Source organism: Bos grunniens, chromosome 4 (assembly GCF_055505025.1).
Source record: "Bos grunniens cultivar Pamir isolate PY7600 chromosome 4, Bosgru_T2T1.0, whole genome shotgun sequence".
Taxonomy (NCBI): domain Eukaryota; kingdom Metazoa; phylum Chordata; class Mammalia; order Artiodactyla; family Bovidae; genus Bos; species Bos grunniens.
Genome location: NC_141168.1, coordinates 75,954,805 through 75,979,979, shown reverse-complemented (window position 1 = coordinate 75,979,979; position 25,175 = coordinate 75,954,805). Strand labels below are relative to the sequence as shown.

General features: G+C 38.9%; 1 protein-coding gene across 1 annotated transcript in view; it reads right to left on the bottom strand.

Annotated features, from left to right (window-relative positions):
- Positions 1-25,175, bottom strand: part of FBXL13 (F-box and leucine rich repeat protein 13) — a 219,973-nt gene that overhangs the window by 161,022 nt on the left and 33,776 nt on the right. The window lies entirely within an intron of this gene.

The window sequence follows — 25,175 nt, the reverse complement described above, 5'->3', positions numbered from 1 at the left end:
TCAGGGCAATAATGCTATTATGGGGACTCTACCCACATGACCTCATCTACACTTAATTATCTCCCCAAGATACATATCATCTCACTGGGAGTTCATTCTTTAGCACATGAATTTGGTGGAGGCACAAACATTCAATCTATAACACACAATTATCCAGATCTCAGATTCATAACTCTGATTTTCTACACTTAAGACTCATTTCCTTACACAATTTCCACAGAAACTTTTCCCCAGTCTAGAATGATAGATTGTTCTCACCTGACTGCCACCCTGCCAAGAATAGAATGAGTCACAAAACACTTCTCAGCATAAAATTTAATCCTCACCATATAAACTCTATTTTGAACATTTTTCCAAAGGCTCATAGTTACTGGACATTTTCTAATCATAAGTTTCTTGACAGTATGTAATGTCTTTCATAATTTTGCTCATAAATTTTCCTAAGAGACATTTGTATCAAAATTCGGCAAACACCCATTTACTTGAATAAAAAAAAATTGTTTGAAAGTAAACTGCAGATGTTTAATAAAGCCATTCTCCTCATCCAAAATCAAAATGAAAATTTTACCAGCATAAGGTCAAGAGTTTTCTGTTCATTGTTTAAACTAACCTTTCCTTTTAGCACAACACTGAATGTCAAAAAATATAACAACACTGTCACCTCCAAACACATAGTGGAAAATTTATATCCTGTTAGAAATAGAACTCCCAAGAATAAAACAGTTAATCTGCTTCCATGTTCTACTGATACTTAATCTTAAAAAAAAATCAAATATTATTTCAACATCTGGACTGTTCTTAGGAACTATCTTGTTCTGCTTACCCAAGGTAGAACATTCTAGAGAAGTTATTTTGTGTTTTTTCTAATTGAAGGATAATTGCTTTACAATATTGTATTGGTTTCTACCATACATCAACATGTATCAGCCATAGGTATACATATGTCCCCTCCCTCTTGACTCTCCCTCCTACTTCCCTCCTACCCCATCCCACCCCTCTATGTTGTCACAGAGCACTGGTTTGAGTTCCCTGAGTCATACTGCAAATTCCCACTGGCTATCTGTTTCCATATGGAATCTATATGGATGGTTTCATCAGTACCATCCATATAGATTCCATATGCTTTAACATACAATATTTATTTTTCTCTTTCTGACTTCACTCTGTATAATAGGTTCTAGGTTCATCCACCTCAATAGCACTGACTCAAATGTGTTCCTTTATATGGCAGAGTAATATTCCATTGTATATATGTACTTCTTTATAGCTTCTTTATCCATTCATCTGTTGATGGACATCTAGGTTGCTTATATGTCCCAGCTATTGTAAATAGCACTGCAATGAACACTGGGGTACATGTATCTTTTTCAATTATGGTTTTCTCAGGGTGTATGCCCAGTAGTGGGATAGTTGAGTCTTATGGTAGTTTTATTCCTAGTTTTTTAAGGAATCTCCATATGGTCTTCCATAGTGGCTGTATCAATTTACGTTCCCACCAACAGTACAAGAGGTTTCTGTTTTCTCCATACTCTCTCCAGCATTTATTGCTTGCAGATTTTTTGGTGATGGCCATTCTGACCAGTGTGAGATGATGATGCTTTATATTTTTGATTTGCATTTCTCTAATAATGAGCAAACAGTGGAAACAGTGCCAGACTTTATTTTGGGGGGTTCCAAAATCACTGCAGATTGTGACTGCAGCCATGAAATTAAAAGATGCTTTCTCCTTGGTAGGAAAGTTGTGACCAACATGGACAGCTTATTAAAAAGCAGGGATATTACTTTGCAACAAAGGTCCATCTTGTCAAAGCTATGGTTTTTCCAGTAGTCATGTATGGATGTGAGAGTTGGATTATAAAGAAAGCTGAGCACCAAAGAATTGATCCTTTTGAACTGTGATGTTGGAGAAGACTCTTGAGAGTCCCTTGGACTGCAAGGAGATCCAACCAGTCCATCCTAAAGGAGATCAGTCTTGAGTGTTCATTGGAAGAACTGATGTTGAAGCTGAAATTCCAATACTTTGGCCACCTGATGCAAAGAGCTGACTCGTTTGAAAAGACCCTGATGCTGGGAAAGATTGAAGGCATGAGGAGAAGGGGGTGACAGAGAATCAGATGGTTGGATGGCACCACTGACTCAATGGACATGAGTTTGGGTAAACTCCGGGAGCTGGTGATGGACAGGGAGGCCTGGCGTGCCGCAGTCCATGGGGTTCCAAAGAGTTGGACATGACTGGGTGACTGAACTGAACTGAACTGAATAATAAGCAATGTTGAGCATATTTTCATGTGTTTATTGGTCATCTGTATGTCTTCTTGGGAGAAATGTCAGTTTAGCTCTTCCCACTTTTTTATTGTGTTGTTTGTTTTTCTGGTGTAGAATTACATGAGCTGCTTGTATATTTTGGAGATTAATCCTTTGTCAGCTGTTCCATTTGCTATTATTTTCTCCTATTCTGAGGATTGTCTTTTCACCTTGTTTATAGTTTGCTTTGCTGTGCAAAAACTTTTAAACTTAATTAGCTCCCAATTGTTTATTTTTATTTTTGTTTTTATTTCCATTACTCTAGAGGTGTATCATAGAGGATCTTGCTATGATTTATATCAGAGTGTTCTGCCTATGTTTTCCTGTAAGAGTTTCATAGTTTATGGTCTTATATTTAGGGCTTTAATCCATTTTGAGTTTATCTTTGTGTATGGTATTAGGAAGTGTTCTAATTTCATTCTTTTGCAGATAGCTGTCCAGTTTTCCCAGTACCACTTATTGAAGAGACTATCTTTTTCCCATTTTATATTCTTCCCTCCTTTGTCAAAGATAGGGTGCACACAGTGCCTTGGTTTACCTCTGGGCTTTCTATCTTGTTCCATTGGTCTGTATTTCTGTTTTTGTGCCTGTATGATATTGTTTGTAGTATAGTCTAAAGTCAGGAAGGTTGATTCCTCCATCTCCATTCTTCTTCCTCCAGACTGCTTTGGCTTGTTTTTGTTTTTAATACAGTATTTCTGATGTATAAAATGGTAGATATTCTGAAAACTTTATGAGTATCTTCTCATGTATATAGAATCTTAAGAAAAATAAGAATTTAATGTTTAAGTTTTTCACTTTGTATCTTTCTTCTTCTTCTACTTCTATGCATTTCTATTTCTATGTATCTTCTTCTGTTTCTCCCTAATTTAAATTTATTCTCAAAGGAGACATATGCTCTCTAGAAGACAGTATCCTAAAAAACATTCTACTACAATTTCCAAATGCCATTATAAATCAAAAAGCTGTTTTGGATATAAGTTTCATATGGGTCTGAACTATGATGGTTAGAGTCTAACATTCAAGAATTGGGTCCCAGGGAAATATAGGCCAATATTTTTATGTGTCACTTAAAATATTTAAAATATATATCTCATAGGAAAAATAATTATGTGGCCAAATAAGTTTGGGAAATTCAGATCAAAACAAAGTAAAATATTATGAAACAGTTAAGCACAGAGAGAAAGAAAGTCATAAACACTAGGCTTTTGAATGGAAATTCTCTATTCTCATGCTTCCAAGATGCCACATTATCCTGGTTTTTCCCTGACTCTCCACCCCTGGTTCTCTGCTCTCTCCATTTTTCTATTAGTCTAAAGAAACAGTAGGATACACAAACATATACACACACACTAAGGAATTTGCTCCCACAATTACGGAGGCTGAGAAGTCCAAGATCTGCAGCTAATAAGCTGGAGATCCAAGAGAGCCAGTGAGGGTAGTTCCGGCGTGAGTCCAGGGTCTGAGAACCAGGAAAGGCAGTGGTGTAAGTTCCAGTGCCAATCCGAGTCAGAAGGCAGGAGACAGATGTCTTAGCTCAAAGGCAGTGAAGTACAGAGAGAATTCTTCCTCGCTTACCCTTTTATTCTACCCAGGCCTTCAGTGGCTTGGATGATATCCACCCATGCTGGAGAGGGCCTTCTGCTTTACTCAGTGCACTAATTCAAAAGTTAATCTCATCCAGAAACATCCTCACAGAACACACCCAGAACTAATGATTAGCCAAATATCTGGGGATTCATGGGCCATTCAAGTTGACACATAAAATTCACCATAACAGTCCCCAGTTGGCTTCCTTGCCTTTTCTTAAATTATGAGTATTTCCCAGTACTCACCCGTTGGCACCAGCAGATTTTTAAAATTTCTCTCCCTCAAAGAGTTTGTTCATTCTTAGGGCTTATATGATATTTATGATAACAACCTAATCAAATTTTTTAATGCTATACTTTCAGTAAGAAAGGAAAGGTTGTGTGGAAGTGGAAAGGGCAAATTTATTGTGGACTTCCTCTGTGCTGGGCATTTCATGTCAGTTCTTAGCAGACTCCTGTTACGTGTCCATTGTTATCCTATTTTAAAGTTGGAGGGACCTAACTCCACATTACTTTCCAGTTCTATCTGGATTAGGCTTGACAAATAAGATACAGGATGCCCAATTAAATTTGAATTTTACATAAACAGCTAATAGACTTTTAGTACAAGTATGTGCCACATATTGCATAGGACAAAGTTATACTAAAAAGGAAAAGCAAACTTTTCTTGAATTTTAAATTTAGTTGGGCATTCTATATTTTTACTTGCTAACTCTGGCAACCCTCAACCGGATTGGGGTCTCCCATTGCTTGTGCTTGTCCTTTAGCTCTGTATATAGACCCTCAGTGTCAGCCTGGCCATCTGTCCCTGATCACTTGCCTGTCACCATGATCGTCACATGTTGACAGCTCCCAAACCCTGATCCATGTGCTGTACACACCTACAGGACTCTCATCAGGAAGGAATTCTTCCATGCTCAACACCCGGCCTAGTTGTGGCTGTTTGGGCAAATCCTCTGAAGACTATTCTCTACCACAAGCAACTATGGGACAGTCTTCCCCTCAGTCCACCTAGAGCTAGCACCACCCTGGCAGTCATGCTTCTGGTTGAGTGCCCTACTGGCATATAATTCACCTCCAGGAGAAAATATGGATAGAGAACTGATTTTAAAAAAAAAGCCAGAACACTTAGCTGGCAGGGGACATAACCATGATCACAAACACACACAAACAAAGGCAGAGAGGCATGTCACAGCTCAGGGCAACATATGTGCCCCAGAAGGGAGAGTAGACAGGATTTGTGTTCAACATTTTTTCACCATGGATAAGACTGTAAGTATCATGTTTATCAAAGCAGTGAATTCCACAGGCTGTACGACATAGCTAACTCACTGAATATTGGAACCAGTACCAAAATCAACAAGATGAAATTGAACAGAAATAACAGGAACCACTGTGTTGAGATTGAGAATAGCAGTGACATAAAGTAAAACTGCTGGCCAGCAGTTCAGATAAAGAAGACCTCAGCATTTTTGTTCAACACAAGTTCAAGGATAGGCATTCTGATGTAGTAGGGGGAAATACAAGACTTAGATTCAGACATACCCTATCTCAATTCCTGATTTCACCACTTAGGGAAAGAATGGGAGCTTATGGTAGACATCTGTGCTACATTCCCATGCAGACAAGGTGACAGGCCCCCTGGTGGGAGCCCTCTGAAGGCCACAGCAACTGACCACTGAATAGCCTGCCTTGAGCACGATGGTAAAAGCTCCTGTGCCCAAGCTTGTTTCGGAAACTGTGGCGCCTCCTGCCTTCAAAGGACTGAGTCAACTTAGGAAGCACGGGTGTGGTGGCCCGTGTGGGCTCAAGTGCAGTGTTCTTCTTGGGTACTTGGGCTCTAAAATTTGTACAACCAAGGAGCAGGACCCAGGGGGAATTAGGATTACAATTCATGATTGAGATTGACTTTACTGGCTGCAAATTGTGGCATAGAGCAAACTGACCTGAAGCCCTCAGGGAAAACATATGAAGGGTAACTAACCAAGACTAAAGGAGAGAAGAGAATCCTTTCTGGAAATGTAGCCTTTCTGGAAAAGATGACATCTGAGTTGTGCATAACAGGAGTGAGCCAGTCAAAGAAAAGAAGGGGCCCTATACAGAGAAGGCATAGTGGCTGCAGAGAGCGTCCTGTACTTGGGTAATAGACTAAGTAATGCAGTATGGCTACAGCTGAAGATTCCTACAGAGAAATGGTGGAGGATGAAGCTGAAAGATGGTGACGGGCTAGATCAGGAAGGGCTTTGTGGGCAATGTTAGAGCCAGTGGGAAGTCAAGGAGAGATTTTTAAGCAGGAAAGTGACGTGAATAAATGTGACTTTAGAAAGACAGCTCTGATGGACAAATGAAAAATGAGTTGGAAGGTTAAGGTCAAGAATAAGTGCTGGGAAAAAAAAAAAAAGAATAGATGCTGGAAGACCCAACTAAAATGCTTTGATATTAATAATGTCACTGAAAGTAATGAGTGCCAAAGAGAATGGAGAGGAGAAAGTATAAGAGATTACATGTTAAAATGGAAAGGTAGAGACTTTGCTGGTGGTCCAGTGGTTAAGAATTCACCTGCCAATGCAGGAGACATGGGTTCGATCCCTGGTCCAGGAAGATCCCACATGCCCTGGGGCAACTAAGCCTTTGTGCCACAACTACTGAAGCCCAAGCACTCTAGAGCCCATGCTCTACCAAGAGAGAAGCCACTGCAATGAGAAGCCCATATATCACAACTAGAGTAGCCCGCACTCACTGCAATTAGAGAAAGCCCTTACGTCACAGTGAAGACACAGCACAGCCAAAACTAAATAAATTAAAAAAAAAGAAAATGTATTAATAAAAGAAAAGAAGGACAGCATATGTAGTGGGGAATAAAGGAGGGAAGTATATCATAATTCGCAGATCCTAGCTAGATTACTGGAGTCAGTGATGCTGCTGTTCATTTAGAAACAGGATACATGAGAAATAGAGGGTTGGGGGAGGGAAATGATGAGTTCTACTTTGGAAATGATGAATTGGCTTGTCCCTTTGGAACACCCAAGTACAGACCATTTTAAAAGCAGTTTTTGAGTGTCTCTGTAGGTAGGTGGGAGGCAAAATCAAGATATTTGACAACTCTTACAAGGAGAAAAATATATTAGCTCAAGAAAGGAGGGTTGAGAAATGTTTTATAGAATAGGAATGAGTTGCATACATTTATAGACACAAGGAAATAAATTAATAGAAAGAAACTAACTAAAGGGGCCAGGGAAGGAGCAGGGGTAGCAGTTCTATCCTATTTAATTTTACCTTATAGTGCAGTAGGAGAGCTGTCTTCTGAATATAGCACACAGCTTCTCGAGTTAACTGGTAAATTGCCTAGTGCGATCATAAGCCATCTAAAACAGATGGTAAACTGCTAAAATGAATTAGGTTCCACCACCCATCTCAATGGAACATTGTATAGTATGGAAAGAAAAACACTTGGCAAGGCAGAAGCATGAGTCAGGAGTAAGTGGTGAGTGGCGTGAGTCATGCATGCATTTAAGATCAGTAAAACCCTGGCTCTGCTCCTGACTTCATTACTGCTGAGCTTCTCATCCCTCAGTTGCCCAGGCTCAGTGATACCCTATCAGCCTCCTCACTCACTTTTTCACTCTACATACTACCTATTTCAGAATTCTGTGGGTACTTTGGTTCTCACATGAGCCCTTTCCTTTTCATTCCCACTAAATGTCTTTTTAAGTCTGCCATCAGGTCACTGCCCACAAGTTTAAGCCCAGCTCCTGAGTGGACACTCAAGGCCTCAACAATATGGCTCTGTCTCATTTTTCCAACTTTATATCTTGCTACTCCCAACACATTATTTTCCATTCCCGTAAAACTGACCTTATTCACCCATACCTGAACTGTTTCTACCATTTTCCTGTCATTATTTTTCTTTTAATTCTTTCACCAAATACCCCTGTTCTTGTTCTGTTAGAAAAGTGTTTCCTGACAGTACTATCTACAGCAGCACACCCCAGTCACTTTTTTTTTCAATTGAGATACGTTGTTCACTTAATTGTGTTCGACTCTATGCAGCCTCAAGGACTGCAGCAAGCCAGGCTTCCTGTCCTTCACTATCTCCTGGAGTTTGCTCAAACTCATGTCCCTAGAGTCAGTGATGCCAACCAATCATCTAACCCTCTGTTGCCCTCTTCTCCTCCTGCCCTCAATCTTTCCCACCATCAGGGTCTTTTTTAATGAATTGGCTCTTCGCATCAGGTGGCCAAAGTATTGGAGCTTCACCTTCAGCATGAGTCCTTCCAATGAATATTCAGGGCTGATTTCCTTTAGGATTGACTGGTTTGATCTCCCTGTAGTCCAAGGGACTCATGGGAGTCTTCTCAGCACCACAGTTCGAAAGCATCTGTTCTTCAGTGCTCAGCCATCTTTATGGTCCAACTTTCACACCCATATATGACTACTGGAAAAGCATTGCTTTAATTGTATGGACTTTTGTTGGCAAAGTGATGTCTCTGCTTTTAATATGCTGTCTAAGTCATAGCTTTCCTTCCAAGGAGCAAGCATTAATTTCATTTAATTTCATGAAATTAATTTTATTAATTAATTGTAATTCGTTCATAAATTCATTTTAATTTCATTTATTTCATGGCTTCAGTCACCATTCACAGTGATTTTGGAGCCCAAGAAAGTAAAATTAGCCACTGTTTCCATTTTTTCCCCCGTCTGTTTACCATGAAGTGATAAGACTAGATGCCATGATCTTAGTTTTCTGAATGTTGAGTTTTAAGCCAGCTTTTATCACTCCACTTTTTCACCTTTATCAAGAGGCTCTTTAGTTCCTCTTAGCTTTCTGCCATTATGGTGGTACCATCTGCATATCTGAGATTGTTGATATTTCTCCAAGCAAACTTGATTCAGCTTGTGATTCATCTAGCCCAGCATTTCGCATGATGTACTCTGCATATAAGTTATATAAGCAAGGTGACAATATACAGCCTTAAGGTACTCCTTTCACAATTTTGAACCAGTCCATTATTCTATGTCTGGTTCTGTTGCTTCTTGACCTGCATACAGATTTCTCAGGAGGCAGGTAAGTTGGTCTGGTATTCCCATCTCTTTAAAAATTTTCCACAGTTTTTGTGATCCACAGAGTCAAAGGCTTTAGTGTAGTCAGTGAAGTAGAAGTAGATGTTTTTCTCTTTTGGCATTCTCTTGCTTTTTCTATGATCCAATGGATGTTGGTAATTTGATCTCTGGTTCCTCTGCCTTTCCTAAATCCAGCTTGTACATCTAGAAGTTCTCCGTTCACATATGGTTGAAGCCTAGCTTGAGGAATTTTGAGCATTACTTTGCTAGTGTGTACAATTAGCACAGTTGTACAGCAGTTTGAACATTCTTTGGGATTGCCTTTCTTTTTTTTTTTTTTGTGGGATTGCCTTTCTTTGGGATTGGAATGAAAGCTGACCTTTTCCAGTGCTGTGGCTATTGCTGAGTTTTCTAAATTTGCTGGTGTTTGAATGCAGCACTTTAACAGCACCATCTTTTAGGATTTGAAATAGCTCAGCTAAAATTCCATCACCTCTACTAGCTCTGTCCCTAGTAAGCTTCCTAAGGCCAACTTTACTTCACACTCCAGGATGTCTGGTTCTAGGTGAATGATCACTCCATCGTGGTTATCCTGATCATTAAGACCCTTTTTTGTACAGTTCTGTGTATTCTTGCCACCTCTTCTTAATCTCTTCTGCTTCTGTTAGATCCTTACCTTTTCTGTCCTTTATTGTGCCCATCTTTGCATGAAATGTTCCCTTGGTATGTCTAATTTTCTTGAACTGATCTCTAGTCTTTCCCATTGTATTGTTTTCTTCTATTGCTTTTCATTGTTCACTTAGGAAGGCTTTCTTGTCTCCCTTGCTATTCTGAACTCTGCATTCAGATGGGTATATCTTTCCCTTTCTCCTTGCCTTCCACTTCTCTTCTTTTCTCAGTTATTTGTAAGGTCTGCTCAGACAACCCTTTTGCCTTTTTTTTTTTTTTTTTTGCTTTTTTTTTTTTTCTAATTTTATTTTATTTTTAAACTTTACATAATTGTATTAGTTTTGCCAAATATCAAAATGAATCCGCCACAGGTATACATGTGTTCCCCATCCCGAACCCTCCTCCCTCCTCCCTCCCCATACCATCCCTCTGGGCCGTCCAGTGCACCAGCCCCAAGCATCCAGCATCATGCATCGAACCTGGACTGGCAACTCGTTTCCTACATGATATTTCACATGTTTCAATGCCATTCTCCCAAATCTTCCCACCCTCTCCCTCTCCCACAGAGTCCATAAGACTGTTCTATACATCAGTGTCTCTTTTGCTGTCTCGTATACAGAGTTATTGTTACCATCTTTCTAAATTCCATATATATGCGTTAGTATACTGTATTTATGTTTTTCCTTCTGGCTTACTTCACTCTGTATAATAGGCTCCATTTTGCCTTTTTGCATTTCTTTTTCTTGAGGATGGCTTTGGTTATCACTTCCTATACAATGTTACAATCCTCCTTCCATAGTTCTTTAGGCACTGTCTATCAGATCTAATACCTTGAATCTATTTGTCACTTCCACTGTATAATCATAAGGAATTTGATTTATGTTATACCTGAATGGCCTAGTGCTTTTCCCTACTTTCTTCCATTCACATCTGAATTTTGCAATGAGGAGCTGATGATCTGAGCCACAGTCATCTCCCAGTCTTGTTTTTTCTGACTGTATAGTGCTTCTCCATCTTTGGCTACAAAGACTATATTCAATCTGATTTTGGTGTTGACCACCTGGTGATGTCCATGTGGAGTCCTCTCTTGTGTTGTTGGAAGAGGGTGTTTGCTATGACCAGTGCGTTCTCTTGGCAAAACTTTGTTAGCCTTTGCCCTGTTTCATTTTGTACTCCAAGGCCAAACTTGCCTGTTATACCAGGTATCTCTTGACTTCCTACTTTTGCATTCCAGTCCCCTATGATGAAAAGGACATGTTTTTTTGGTGTTAGTTCTAGAAGGTCTTGTAGATATTCATAGAATGATTCAACTTGAGCTTCTTGTCTTTGGTGAACATAACTGACATTAATATGTTAGTTTTAAGTATACAACATAGTGATTCAATCTTTGTATACATCACAAAATGATCACAGTAAGTCTAGTTAACATATATCACCACACAGCTACAATTTTTTTTCATGCAATGAGAATTTTTAAGATCTACTCTTAGTTAGTTAGTTAGTTAGTTCAGTCGCTCAGTCATGTCCGACTCTTTGCAACCCCATGAATCACAGCATGCCAGGCCTCCCTGTCCATCACCAGCTCCCGGAGTTTACCCAAACTCATGTCCATCGTGTCGGTGTTGCCATCCAGCCATCTCATCCTCTGTCGTCCCCTTCTCTTCCTGCCTCCAATCCCTCCCAACATCAGAGTCTTTTCCAATGAGTCAACTCTTCACGTGAGGTGGCCAAAGTATTGGAATTTCAGCTTCAGCATCATTCCTTCCAATGAACACCCAGGACTGATCTCCTTTAGGATGGACTGGTTGGATCTCCTTGCAGTCCAAGGGACTCTCAAGAGTTTTCTCTAACATCACAGTTCAAAAGCATCAATTCTTCGGCGCTCAGCTTTCTTCACAGTCCAACCCTCACATCCATACACAACTACTGGAAAAACCATAGCCTTGACTAGATGGACCTTTGTTGGCAAAGTAATGTCTCTGCTTTTCAATATGCTGTCCAGTTTTAGCAATTTTCAAATATACAATACAGTATTATTAACTATAGTCACATTACTGTACATTACAGAACTTATTTTAGAACCGAAAGCTTATACATTTTGACCACCTTTACTCATTTTGCCTGCCTCCACCAATCTGTTTTCTGTATCTATGAGTTCATTTTTTCCTCTTGTTGTCTGTTTTTTTTTTAGATTCTACATATAAATAAGATCATACAGTATTTGTTTTTCTCTTTATGACTTATTTCACTTAACATAATGCCTCCAAGTTCCAACCATATTGTCAAAAATGCCAAGATTTACTTCTTTTTATGACAGAATAATATTCTAACATATATTATATATAATAATTTCACATTTTTATCCATTCATCTGCTGATGGATACTTAGGTTGTTTCCATGTCTTGGCTAATTGTAAATAATGCAGCAGTGAACACAGGGTATCTTTTTGAGTTAGTGTTTTTGTTTTCTTCAGATAAATACCCAGAAGTAGAACTGCTGAATCATATGGTATTTCTATTTTTAATTTTTTTTGAGGAACTTCCATAATGTTTTCCATAGTGGCTGCACCAATTTACATCCCCACCTTTGCTTTTGGCATTCCTTTTAGTAAAGGTGTTCTTCTTTTACCCTGATATATTTTCTTCATAGCGTTTAATCCTGTGTAACATATCCTTTTGTGTTTCCTTTTTTACTATCTGATTCTTCACACTTCTCACACTTGCCCTGTGAGAGCAAGATATTTGTCTAATCCGTCACTGTGCCCCCAATATCTAAAATGGAGCCTGTGTATTACAGTATTATAGGCATCCAACATAGTTATTAAATAAATAAAATGACATCCTTGAGTACTCGCTTGTGCCAGTCTCCTAGATGCTGAGGATAAAGAAATGTAAAAAATCAATAGACAGAAACTTCAATTAAATAGAGTTGGGAGACCATAAAGAGGATCTCTCATACCTGTAGGGATAACAGAGCCCAAGAAGAAGGACTCCTCTTCCTCCCATGGCAGAGACTCAGCCAGTGAGAAGCCATGGGCTCTTTGTTTACTTAGCCCTCACAACTTCCTTCTCCTTCCCTATAAAAGTGCTCACCTTCCTCTGCAATGGGGGGACTTGTGCGTGACTCACAATGGTTACAGATCTCTGACTGCAATTCTCTGCTGATTCTGAATAAACAAACCTTTGCCAGAGAACTGTCTGACAGTGCATTTGTTTTAGTTCAACAGAAGTAATCAAAACAGATGTAATCCCAATACCCCAAAGCATGTAATTTAGTGGGAGAGACAGACAAAAAATAAGAACACTGTTAAAAATTAATATTAAAACTAATTACAGTGAGAAGTGCTATGAAGGAAAAGAACAGGGATTGATTTTAGATTAAGTAATCATTTGTAAACTTCTTAACTTAGCATTACTGATTAGGGCTAAAGCAATAAAAGTCAGGTCTATGGACAGAGCAATCTTGTACCAAAAATAAACTGATCCTAAAACAATTTTTAGATGTTTGGATTCATTTGCTTTTTTATCCACACCACAAATTGAGCCAACATACACATAGCTCTTTGATGGAGCAGTGTAGTTTTGGAAGCTTCCCTTATGTGAAGTTCACACAATACTTTCCTAAGAAACCAGGAACCACTCTGCTTTGGTGAATTGAGGTCAGACTGACCCCTGAGGTTATCAAAATATGGACTCAAAAGTCATTGAGAATACTCTTTTGTTTTAGAATCCCAAGTAATTTAATCTAACAGGCTTGAATCATCTGGTTTTCCTCCTGCAACACGGTACAAGTTTTAACAGTTATCCAGATTTTTTTTTTTATCCCCCAAGTGAGATGAGTCATCAAACTATAAAATCTGAAGGTGATTTAGTAAATTTTTGCAAGTCCACATACTATTATCTTTTACAAACAGAAAGTTATAGGTGTTTAAGATGAAAGACAGCCCTAAGATACTACTTATATTATTAAGCTAATCAAGCGCTCTTTCATTTTAAGACAACTGCATTACTTAACTAGGTTATTTAGACTTTCCAAATTCATCAACATAAGAAGTTTTTTTCTGCATTGCTTGCCAAACTACACACATACAAAAAACCTTGCATTTTCATGGAAAATAATCTTTGCCAACCCTCTCAACAAGCTCTGAGTTTGACTGATAGCGTATGAGCTCTACCATCTGCTAACAAAGCAGCCTTTCATAATGGATAAATGATACTAAGGGAAATGATAGTGAAACAGAACCTGACTTGTTTTCATAAGTTGATGCAACTGAACATAAAAAGCAAGCCTACACTTTTCCAAGTGAAGTTCAAATTGTATCCCAATAATTGAAACTGGGTGCTGTTTGAAATTATTCCTTCAAAACATTAGGCAGTCTAAATAGATAAATCTCCTTTAAAAACTAACACTTCCAAAAACTTTAAATAAAGTTTAGATCCAACTCATATTACATTGTTTAAGTCCCCGAGAATTAGTTGACCAGAGAAGTCACCAAATTAAATGTCATTTTAAAACTATGATTAAAAAAATTAACTCTGAAAATCTATTGTATTAATAGGCTTAATAAACCCAACTCTTCAAGACATGAGTGTTAGAATCATTAATTTACAGTTTTACACTATAAGTTTACTCTTTTATTACTTGTACATTTTACTGGATATCCTTGACAACTTATTTGACTGGGGAAAATTTGAGAATGTCTCCAAAAATAATGCTGTGCTTTAGTGTCATGTCAAGATTTAGTAAATTTTAAAAGTTTCTCTTTATTTTTTTAAAGGTAGTACAACTAAACAGATACATAATGGCTCTTAATTATTGTTTTTTGTTTCATGTTTATTTTACTCATATGTATATATATTATGGGGCTTCCCAGGTGGCACTAGAGGTAAAGAACCCACCTGCCTGCACAGGAGATGTAAGAGACGCAGGTTCCATCCCTGGGTTGGGAAGACCCCCTGGAGGAGGGCATGGCAACACACTCCAGTATTCTTGCCTGAAGAATCCCACGGACAGAGGAGCCTAGCAGGCTACAGTCCATGGGGTTGCAGAGTCGGACACAACTAAGGCAACTTGGCATGCATACATACTATAAATTATTATTTTACATATATAAGAATAGCACATTCATATATATGTGTGTGTGTATAAATATATATATATATATATATATATATATATATATATATATATATTCTTTTTACTTAGAATTCTCTAAGAGGAAAAACCAGAGTGATATAGAGGCTATAATTTTAGCCAAGTAGTCAGGAAAAACAAATGCTGGTCTTAGTTTCATAGCTGTCTGGCTTTGGAAATGTCATTTAATTTCTTAGATCCTCAGCTGTCCCTCCTGAAAAAGGTAAAATCTCAGTATAAAAATCTGTTCTTTTCTGGATCATGCTATGGTTTGACTATTCTGGCAGACTCTATAAATCTATCCCCAAAGGACTCAATATCATTCCAGACAGAGGCGGGGTGGGCATTGGAATAGAAGGAGGGACAGGAAGCCTGATCATTACCCATGACATGATGTCACAAAGCAATATTTAAAATGCAGAAACTGGCAATGATTTTCATTGTCCTCAGCAACATCCCCAATAATTTTGCATGTTTCCCATATCCTGATAGAAGTGAATCCAAATGTCAATTAATTCAACATAAGTTCTTCTCTGTAAGTTTAGTTTTGTTGGGGTGATGAGCAAGGGCCAGGAGGGTTGAAACTACCAACGGTCATATCACTAGTGAGTAGCTGGACTTTTAATCACTATATTATCAAACTAAAAGACTTCTTATGAGAAAACATGCAAGCTCATATCTCCATCATAACTGCCGAAGTTTCCATGTACAAGTTTCTGTTAAGGCCTGCATCACATTAAAAAATGGTTTATTGGCTCCTGGGTTCTGTGGTTCTTTATTAGTTGGCATTTTTAGTTTCTCTGAACTGGAAGGAAAGCTATAACAAAGAGACATCGCTTTGCCAACAAAGGTCCATATCGTCAAAGCTATGGTTTCTCCAGTAGTCATGTACAGATATGAGAGTTGAACCATAAAGAAGGCTGAGCACCAAAGAATTGATGCTTTTGAATTGTGGTGCTGGAGAAGACTCTTGATAGAGCCTTGGGCTTCAAAGAGATCAAACCAGTCAATCCTAAAGGAAATCTATCCTGAGTATTCTTTGGAATGACTGATGCCAAAGCTGAAGCTCCATTACTCTGGCCACCTAAAACAAAGAGCTGACTCACTGGAAAAAATCCTGATGCTGGGAAAGATTGAAAGCAACAGGAAAAGAGGATGGCAGAGGAAGAGATGGTTAGATAGCATTATGGTCTCAATGGATATGAATCTGAGCAAACTATTGGAGATAGTGAAGGAGAGAGAAGACTGAAGGGCTGCAGTCCATGAGGTCACAAAGAGTCGGACATGAATTAATGACTGAATAACAACAACAGAACTGGAAGGTGGAAGTGGCTCCTTTGCAGCCTCTACATCTTCTTGTTTCTTATTTGTTGTAATTGTTGTTTTGCTTTTCACTAAAACCAACACATTTTTTTTCTGACAAAGAGGAATGCCCTTTTAAATACTGACTGATGAATGGCAGTTTAGATCCACCTTCAATGAGGCTGACTACCTGTTCTCTCACCCAAGCCCCCACTCACAGTTCCGCAGCAGTCTTGCAGTTAGATGTGGCTTAGTGGCAAAGTTCTAATCTAAGGCACATCACTGGAAGTCTTGACTGTGAAGTCTTAGGGAAACTTTGGTTTTCCTAATAATTGAAGATAGACACCTATTGCCTTCCACCACTGTGAGTTTCCCCCTTCTTCTGGGCTGGTAAGTGAATAGGAGGTTGAAAGAGGAGAAGCCATATTGCAACCATGAGACAATAACCAAGAGGATACTAAGGGTTGTGAAGTGAAAAAATAGAAGAATTCCATTTTTATTGGCATTGTGGAGAAGCAGCCCTAAATGGCCTTCTTCTGTTATAGGGAAAAAACAAGTCCTTGTTTCTTTAAGCCCCACCAACAGTCATGTTTTCCTGTATTGGTAGGTGAAGACAGTATGACCTGATACCTTAGAGAATTACTAGACCCAGAGTATTGTGCCTAAAATAGCTACTTTGAAGCACAGTGAACTGTTTGCATCCAGTCAGCTTCTGAAACTAAGGACATAAATGTTTTTATGCTCTCTGTAAGTCACCTATTTGGAGGCCCATAAAAAGAAAGGTACTGTGTTCTTGAGGCCTAAAGATAGTTCAGAACCTTATCCTTTTTCTCTTCTGTTTCCATCAGCACTAGATTTTTGTTAATTATTGAAAACTTACTTTTTATGTCTAACTATCAATAATTGTTGACTGTCACAAGCACAAGAAATAGCCTGAGGAAAACTGTGATCCTTTTATTCTAGATCTGTACTACCTTTTTAACCTTGAATTGGAGCAGCATAGTCTAATTCCTTAAATGACATATTCATTTACTTTATTAAATATTTTCAAATATTCCGTATGCTTGTAAATCAGAGAATATAATATGAATAAGACATACTCCTAGACATCCAGGAATAACTTCATCTGTGTATACCAATGAGTGCCTTGACTAACAGGCAACAAAACTATGTTGAGAAAGTGCCTTGTGTTTGCAGTTAATTATGCCACTTTCTGTCAACTACTCCTCATGGACTCAAAACTGACATAATAATGGCCTGAAAATAGCTTGCATCACTACCTATGGCAGAATTTAAAGAAAGGTATCTGATATAAATATTCTATATTATATGCACAAAATGCCATTAAAACAGAAAAGGAAGCAAAGATGGGTATGGATGGTACATTTGAAAAGAGAGTACAAAGATTAGGAAAACAGAATTGAGGAAAGGGGTCAGGAAGTAAGCTAAAGGAGTTCCTATCTAGTGGCATATAGTTATTGAGTGAAGAAGGATGGAAAGTGAAGGTGAAGGACAGTGAAGTAGGGTATTTAGCATGAAAAAGTGAACAGTGGTAACAGTCTGTTCAGGGTGCCATAACAAAATACAATAAATTAGGTGGCTTAAACCACAAAAGTGTATTTCTCATAGTTCTGGAGGGTGGGAAGTCCAAGATCAAGTGTCTGTCCAATTTGGCTCCTGGTGGGAGCTCTCTCTTCTCTGCCTTCTTGCTATATACGCACATGGCAGACAGAGCTCTGGTGTCTCTGCCCCTTTTCATACAGGCAACCACCCTATTGGGTTAGGATCCCAACTATATGACCTCATTTAAGCCTAATCATCTCTTCACAGGTCCTGTCTCCAAATACAGTCACATTGGAAGTGAGGGCTTCATCATAGGAATAGGGAGAAGGGGGGGATACAAACATTTAGTCCATAAATAAGAGCTTAAAAAGTTTCTGTAAGAAATGGAAAGAAGAGCCCCATGGAAGGATACATGGGCACTGTTTGGAGCAACTGAAGTTAAATACCACCTAGGTTCAGAAAGCCATGATAGCCCAGGCTTTCTGCATGGAAGCATTTATTGGTGGCTTGTCAGAGAAAGAGTGCCAGGCAGGCTCACTAAGTCAAGGAAATAGATGATGGGGTTCAAAGATGTTGAGGTTGCTGGAATTTATTGGCAAAGTGCTGGAAAAGTGGAAGTTACACAGAAAAGAGGGCTCCAAATGTCTGTATAGGGATCCTTGCCTCTTTGCATTTTAAACAGTGTGTCTGTGCAGGAGACAGGCCTTGAAGCTGAACAAGAAAACCACTCCTGGAGACAAAGCATCTACCGGGAATCTGTAAACAGTACAAATATAGTTCATATGGACTGGGAAATTTACAAATTGAGACAAATCAGAGTAGAGACATGTCACAGAACACTTAGGGCATTCAATGAAGATCCAGGAAGATCACTTGATAAGCATAAGGATAAACTAGCATAGAAATATGTTATTCTAGTCTTTCCTTAACAAAGCTTAAGTATAAGCTGAGAAAAGATGAAGCCTGTCTTCAAGTAAATTAACTAACTGCAAAACCCAAGTTAATGCTTCTTAAAGAAAACAGGCACTCAACAATGTAACTTACTAAACACCCAGCATATAATAATTAAAAAATTACAATATCTGTAAAGAAGAAGGAAAATCTGACACAATGCATAACCAAGAGAAAAATTTAGAATGTAAACACATAGAGAAATTACAGGGATAATAGAACTGGTAATCAAATTCTTCAAAACAGCTATCCTGAAAATGCTCAAGGATTTCAAAGAAAAATGAAAGAGAAAGTGGAAAAATGTTTTAATGAACCAAATAAGTTCTAGAGATGAATGTAACATCTATAGTGAAAAAAATCACTGGAATGGCTTAATAGCAGATTAGACACTGCTTTTTTATTTTTTTAAACCCTAAACAAGCACTGTTTAATTATTTTGAAGTTAGGCAGTCAACAATAAAAACAAAATTAAAAATCCCTACTATAAATGTCACTGCTGCTACTGCTGCTAAGTCACTTCAGTCGTGTCCGACTCTGTGTGACCCCATAGATGGCAGCCCACCAGGCTCCTCTGTTCCTGGGATTCCCCAGGCAAGAATACTGGAGTGGGTTGCCATTTCCTTCTCCAATGCATGCATGCCATCTATAGAGTCGCACAGAGTCGGATGAGACTGAAGCAACTTAGCCAAATATCACTAATGATCAACTAATGGTCTTTCTGTAGTCCCAGAAAGATAAAGAAGAATGAAAAATATTTGAAGAAATAATGGCTGAAAACTTTCAAAATTTTCTGAAAAATATAAACATTTATATCTATGAGTTCAGTGAATTCCAAGAAGGACAAACACAAAGAAAACTACAAGGTATATAAAAATCAACTTGCTGAATATTCAATCATAAAAAGAAAAGTCTTCAAAGCAACAAGAAAGGAAAAAGACATATGCATATAAAGAAAAATATTCCATTGACTTCTCATTTTAAATAATGATACAGAAGATAATGGAATGACATCTTTTAAATGGCATGAATGAAATGTTTAAAGGTTGAGAAAATACAAGCTGAGAAAATTAAGCACCAACAGAAATGTGCTTCAAGAAATGTTAAAGGAGGTTCTTCATGCTGAAGAAAAATGGTTTCAGATGAAAACTCATATCTAAACTAAAAGAAAAAACACCACAATCAACCAATCTGTGGAAAAACAGAAAATACTTTTTTCTGTAGCTTTAATTTCTTTAAAAGATCCCTTCCACTACCCTTTCACTTTCTTCTTTCAACGCAGTTCAGTCCTTAAGCCATTAGATTGGTCCAAGTGAAGGAAGCATCTGTGCCAAGGTGAGGGGCCCAGGGGGCCTCTGTTGGCCCAAAGCAAGGCATCAGAACTTGGGGAGTATCCACCCAGTGGAGAAGCCTTCCTTGCACAAGGTTTTGGAGACCAAGACAGGTAAGGAGGGTGTCCCCAAGGAGGAATGATCCACAGCCATCAGAGCCTCAGTGGAAAAAGGAAGAGAAATGAGGAAGCATGGCTCACTGTGGGATGCTGGAGCCCAAGAAGAGGACATTTGCTCAGCACAGACTGGGATAAGCAGAACGAGAAGGGCACTAGTCCCTGTGGAAGAACAGTGTAGGATATTGGAGTCTGCAGGGAATGAGGAGGAAGTCCCTAGGGAGGGACAGCCATTGTGGGATATAAGAACCTGAACAAGACAAGGAGGGTGAATTAAGGAAGTAAAAGTCTGTGTAAGATCCCTGGAGCAAGGGGCATGTGGAGAGCAGCTATGTTGGGGGAGAAGGTTGACATGTGGTGACAGGGCCTATTTAGTATAAGGCAGGCATCCCCAAAGAGGGGCAGCCTGTGCACAGAGATTCAGAACCTGAGTAGGGTAAGGGGCCATCTACATAGGAAGGTACTCAGTGCAGAGCGTGTTAGCCCAAACAAAATTAGGAAGGCAACTGCATAGGGGAAAGGGCAACTGGCATAGAATATCATAGTCCAAGCATATAAGAAGGGCCTCTGAGTGGCAAAGGGTGTCAGAGCCTGAGCAGGATGAGGTATCCACAAAGAGGGGACAGTGGCAGCCACATGTGTGACTGCTTACACACAGGGGAGTGATCGGATAAGTAAATACATGAGGAATAATGAGAGTTGGAATTCTCACTGTTGGAGAAGGACATTGCAGATATAGAAAAGGAGAAGACTAGAATGAGTCCTGTGGTGATAAACTGAACTGGAAGTATTCACATGCAGTGTAGGTTTTAAGTACATAGAGATATGTATATATGGAGGAAATGTGTATGTGTGTGTACCTACTTACGCAATCTCTAGTTCTACCAAGAGTGCATGGGAGAAGCAACACTCCAATGGCAATGAACACAGGTAGTGTTCAAATCTTCATTTCTATGTACAATTCTCCATTCAAAAGGATTCAAAGAGTTCTAGATAAATGACCTATCCAGGATGGAGCAGGTAACATACAAGTGGAGACTGGAACATCATGTTGTGCTATAAAGTAGGGAAGTGCTCAAAGGATGATAGTTACATGCCAACAGGACACAGAAGGCAAACTGTTGTCGTTGTTCAGTCACTAAGTCGTGTCTGAGTCTTTGCAGCACATGGACTGCAGCACACCAAGCTACTCTGTCCTTCACTATCTCCTTGAGTTTGCTCAAGCTCATGTCCATGATGAGTCGGTGGTGCGATCCAAACCACTTCATCCTCTGTCGTCCCCTTCTCTTCCTGCCTTCAATCTTTCTAAGCATCAGGGTTTTTTTTCAATGAATCAGCTCTTCGCATCACATGGTCAGAGTATTGGAGCTTCACCTTCAGCATCAGTCCTTTCAATGAATTTTCGGGGTTGATTTCCTTTAGGATTAACTGGTTCGATCTCCTTGCTGTCCAAGGGACTCTCAAGAGTCTTTTCTAGTGCCACAGTTTGAAAGCATCAGTTCTTCAGTGCTCAGTCTTCTTTATGGTCCAACTCTCACAACCATACATGACTATTGGAAAAACCATAGCTTTGGACCTTTGTTGACAAAAAGATGTCTCTGCTTTTTTAATACGCTGTCTATGTGTGTTATAGCTTTTCTTCCAAGGAGCAAGCATCTTTTAATTTCATGACTGCAGTCACCATTCACAGTGATTTTGGAGCCCAAGAAAATAAAATTTACCACTGTCTCCATTTTATCCCCATCTATTTGCCATTAAAGGATGGGATTGGATGCCATGATCTTAGTTTTTTGAATGTTGAGTTTTAAGCCATCTTTTTCACTCTTCTCTTTGACCATCATCAAGAGACTATTTGTTCCTCTTCTGCCATTAGGGTAGTGTCATCTGCATATCTGAGGTTGTTGATTTTTCTCCACGCAATCTTGATTCCAGCTTGTGAGTTATCCACCCTGGCATTTTCCATGACGTACTCTGCATATAAGTTAAATAAGCAGGGTGACAATATACAGCCTTGACATACTCCTTTCCCAGTTTTGAACCAGTCTGTTGTTCCATGTCCAGTTCTAACTGTTGCTTCTTGACCTACGTTCAGGTTTCTCAGGAAACAAGTAACATGGTCTGGTATTCCCATCTCTTTAAGAATTTTCCACAGTTTGTTGTGATCCACCTGGTCAAAGCCTTTAGCATAGTCAATGAAGCAGAAGTAGATGTTTTTCGAAATTCCCTTGCTTCTTCTGTGATCCAGCAGATGTTGGCAATTTGATCTCTGGTTCCTCTGCCTTTTCTAAATCCAGCTTGTACCCCCTGGAAGTTCTGTTTATGTACTGTTGAAGCCTAGCTTGAAGGATTTTGAGCATTACCTTGCTAGCATGTGAAATGAGCACAGTTGAATGAGAGTTTGAACATTCTTGGGCTTCCCTTGTGGCTCAGCTGTAAAGAATCTGCCTGCAATGCAGGCGACCTGGGTTCAATCCTTGGGTTGCGAAGATCCCCTGGAGAAGGTAAAGGCTACTCAATCCAGTATTCTGGCATGGAGAATTCCATGGACTGTATAGTCCATGGGGTCACAAAGAGTTGGACACAGCTGAGCAACTTTCACTTTCACTTTGAACATTCTTTGGCATTGCCTGTCTTTGGGATTGCAATGAAAACTGATCTTCAGCTGAGCAACTTTCACTTTCACTTTGAACATTCTTTGGCATTGCCTGTCTTTGGGATTGCAATGAAAACTGATCTTTTCCAGACCATTGCTACATTTTCCAAATTTGCTGGCATACTGAGTGCAGCACTTTAACAGATTCATCTATTAGGATTTGAAATAGCTCAGCTGGAATTGCATCACCTCCACTAGCTTTGTGCCTAGTAGTGCTTCCTAACGCCCACTTGACTTCACACTCCAGGATAACCACCATCGTGGTTAGCCAGGTCATTAAGATTTTTTTTTGTACAGATCTGTGTATTTTTGCCACCTCTTCTTAATCTCTTCTGCTTCTGTTAGATTATTGCTGTTTCTGTCCTATATTGTGCACATATTTGCATGAAAAGCTACCTTGGCATCTCTAATTTTCTTGAAGAGATCTTTAGCCTTTCCATTCTATTGTTTTCCTCTATTTTTTTGCACTGTTCACTTCAGAAGGCTTTCTTATCTCTCCTTGCTATTTCTTTGGAACTCTGCATTTAGTTGGGTATATCTTTGCCTTTAGCTTCTTTTCTTTTCTCAGCTATTTGCAAGGCCTTCTCAGACAACCATTTTGCCTTCTTGCATTTCTTTTTCTCTGGGATCGTTTTGGTCACCACCTCCTGTTCAATGTTATGAACTTCCGTCCACAGTTCTTCAGGCACTCTATCAGATCTAATCTCTTGAATTTATTTGTTACTTCTACTATATAAGCATAAAGGATTTGATTTAGGTCATACCTGAATGGCCTAGTGATTTTCCCTAGTGATTCTTTGCAGTAAGGAGCTTAGGATCTGAGCCAAAGTCAGCTCCTGGTCTTATTTTTGCTGACTATATAGGGCTTCTCCATCTTTGGCTGCATATAATCAATCTGATTTTGGTACCAACTATCTGGTGATATCATGCTGTGCTATAAAGTAGGGAAGTGCTCAGAGGATGATAGTTACATGTCAAAGGGACATAGAAGGCAACTTGAAAGGAGTCCTACTTCTGAATCTGGAAGAATTTGAGCACCAAAATAAATAGTGATAGTAACAGATTATATCTCATTGAATAAAAGAGAAAACCATGAGTCATACAGATATAAATAAACTGAAAGTTTGATAAAGAACAGGAATGTTTATATGATTGTAAAGTACCTCCCCACAAAATTCATATCCATTTCAAAGAGGGCAGTTGAATAGTAGAGAAGCAGACACCACCTTAAACAAGCAATCACCTGCGAAATCACCAATCCTGGGCAAATCCAAATTCTGTACCATGTAGTGAGACAAGCACAGCCTAATGTCTGTGGTATTTCTAATAAAAATTCAGAACCTGAATCTATTCTGGAGAAAACAGAACAAGTTAAAATAAGAGATCTTCTACAATAAAACTGGCCTCATCTTCATGTCAAGGGAATGAAAATTAAAGAAAGGCAGACTCAAGGAGACGAACGGCCATGGTAGTCAGCTGTTCTTGTTTGATTCTGGATTGCATTCTTTTGCATTATTGGGACAACTGGGGATACTCAAATTAGATCCAAGGATTTTGATGGCTGACTTTAAGAGGATGCCCTTGTTTATAGTGAAAACTCCAGGAATATTTAGGGGTGATAGGTTATCATGACCTTACTCTCAAATTGTTCAGAAAAAAAAGTATATTGTATTGCACTTGCAACCTTCCTGTTTGAGATTGTTAAACATTAAAAATACACATTGGATAAAATATAATTGACTGTTTAAAGGAAAAATAAACTCTAGGGTTTATAAATACATAAAAATAAAGTACATGGAAATAATAGCATGAAGCACAGGAAGGGGAAGATGAAAGCATACTCTTGCTAGGTTCTTATATGTAAAGTGATAAAAAATATTTTAAGGCATAATCTGAAATGAATTGAAAATTCAGGTGCTTACTGTGTAAATAAACATTAGCAGTCAACATATAGGAGTTCAAAGAAAAACCAGCTACATAATTGTAGGAAGGAGTTTGATATGGCTTAGAAAAATAGCTAAGAATGACGTATTAATATGACACAAAAAGAAATAATCAGGGCAATAGTAACAGATTTTGTTACATAAAGCTTTAAATTTTCTCTGGTCAGACTCCATGGGCAAAACCGAAAGCAAGCATTAAGTGTAGGCATTGAGGGCTTCCCTGGTGGCTCAGATGGTAAAGCATCTGTCTGCAGTACGGGAGACCTGGGTTCGACCCCTGGATTGGGAAGATCCCTTGGAGGAGGGCATGGCACTCCACTATTCTTGCTTGGAGAATCCCCATGGACAGAGGTGCCTGGCAGGCTGCAGTCCACAGGGGCCACAAACAGTCTGATCCGACTGAGTGACCAAGCACAGCACATTAAGTGTAGGGGAAAAAATTTCAAATATGTTCCAGACAAAAGGTGAAAACTACCAGTATATAAAGGGTTTTCTTATAAACTGTAAGAAAATTATAGGAATTCCAATTTGAACACAAAGAAGATGTGAACAGGCAATTTAT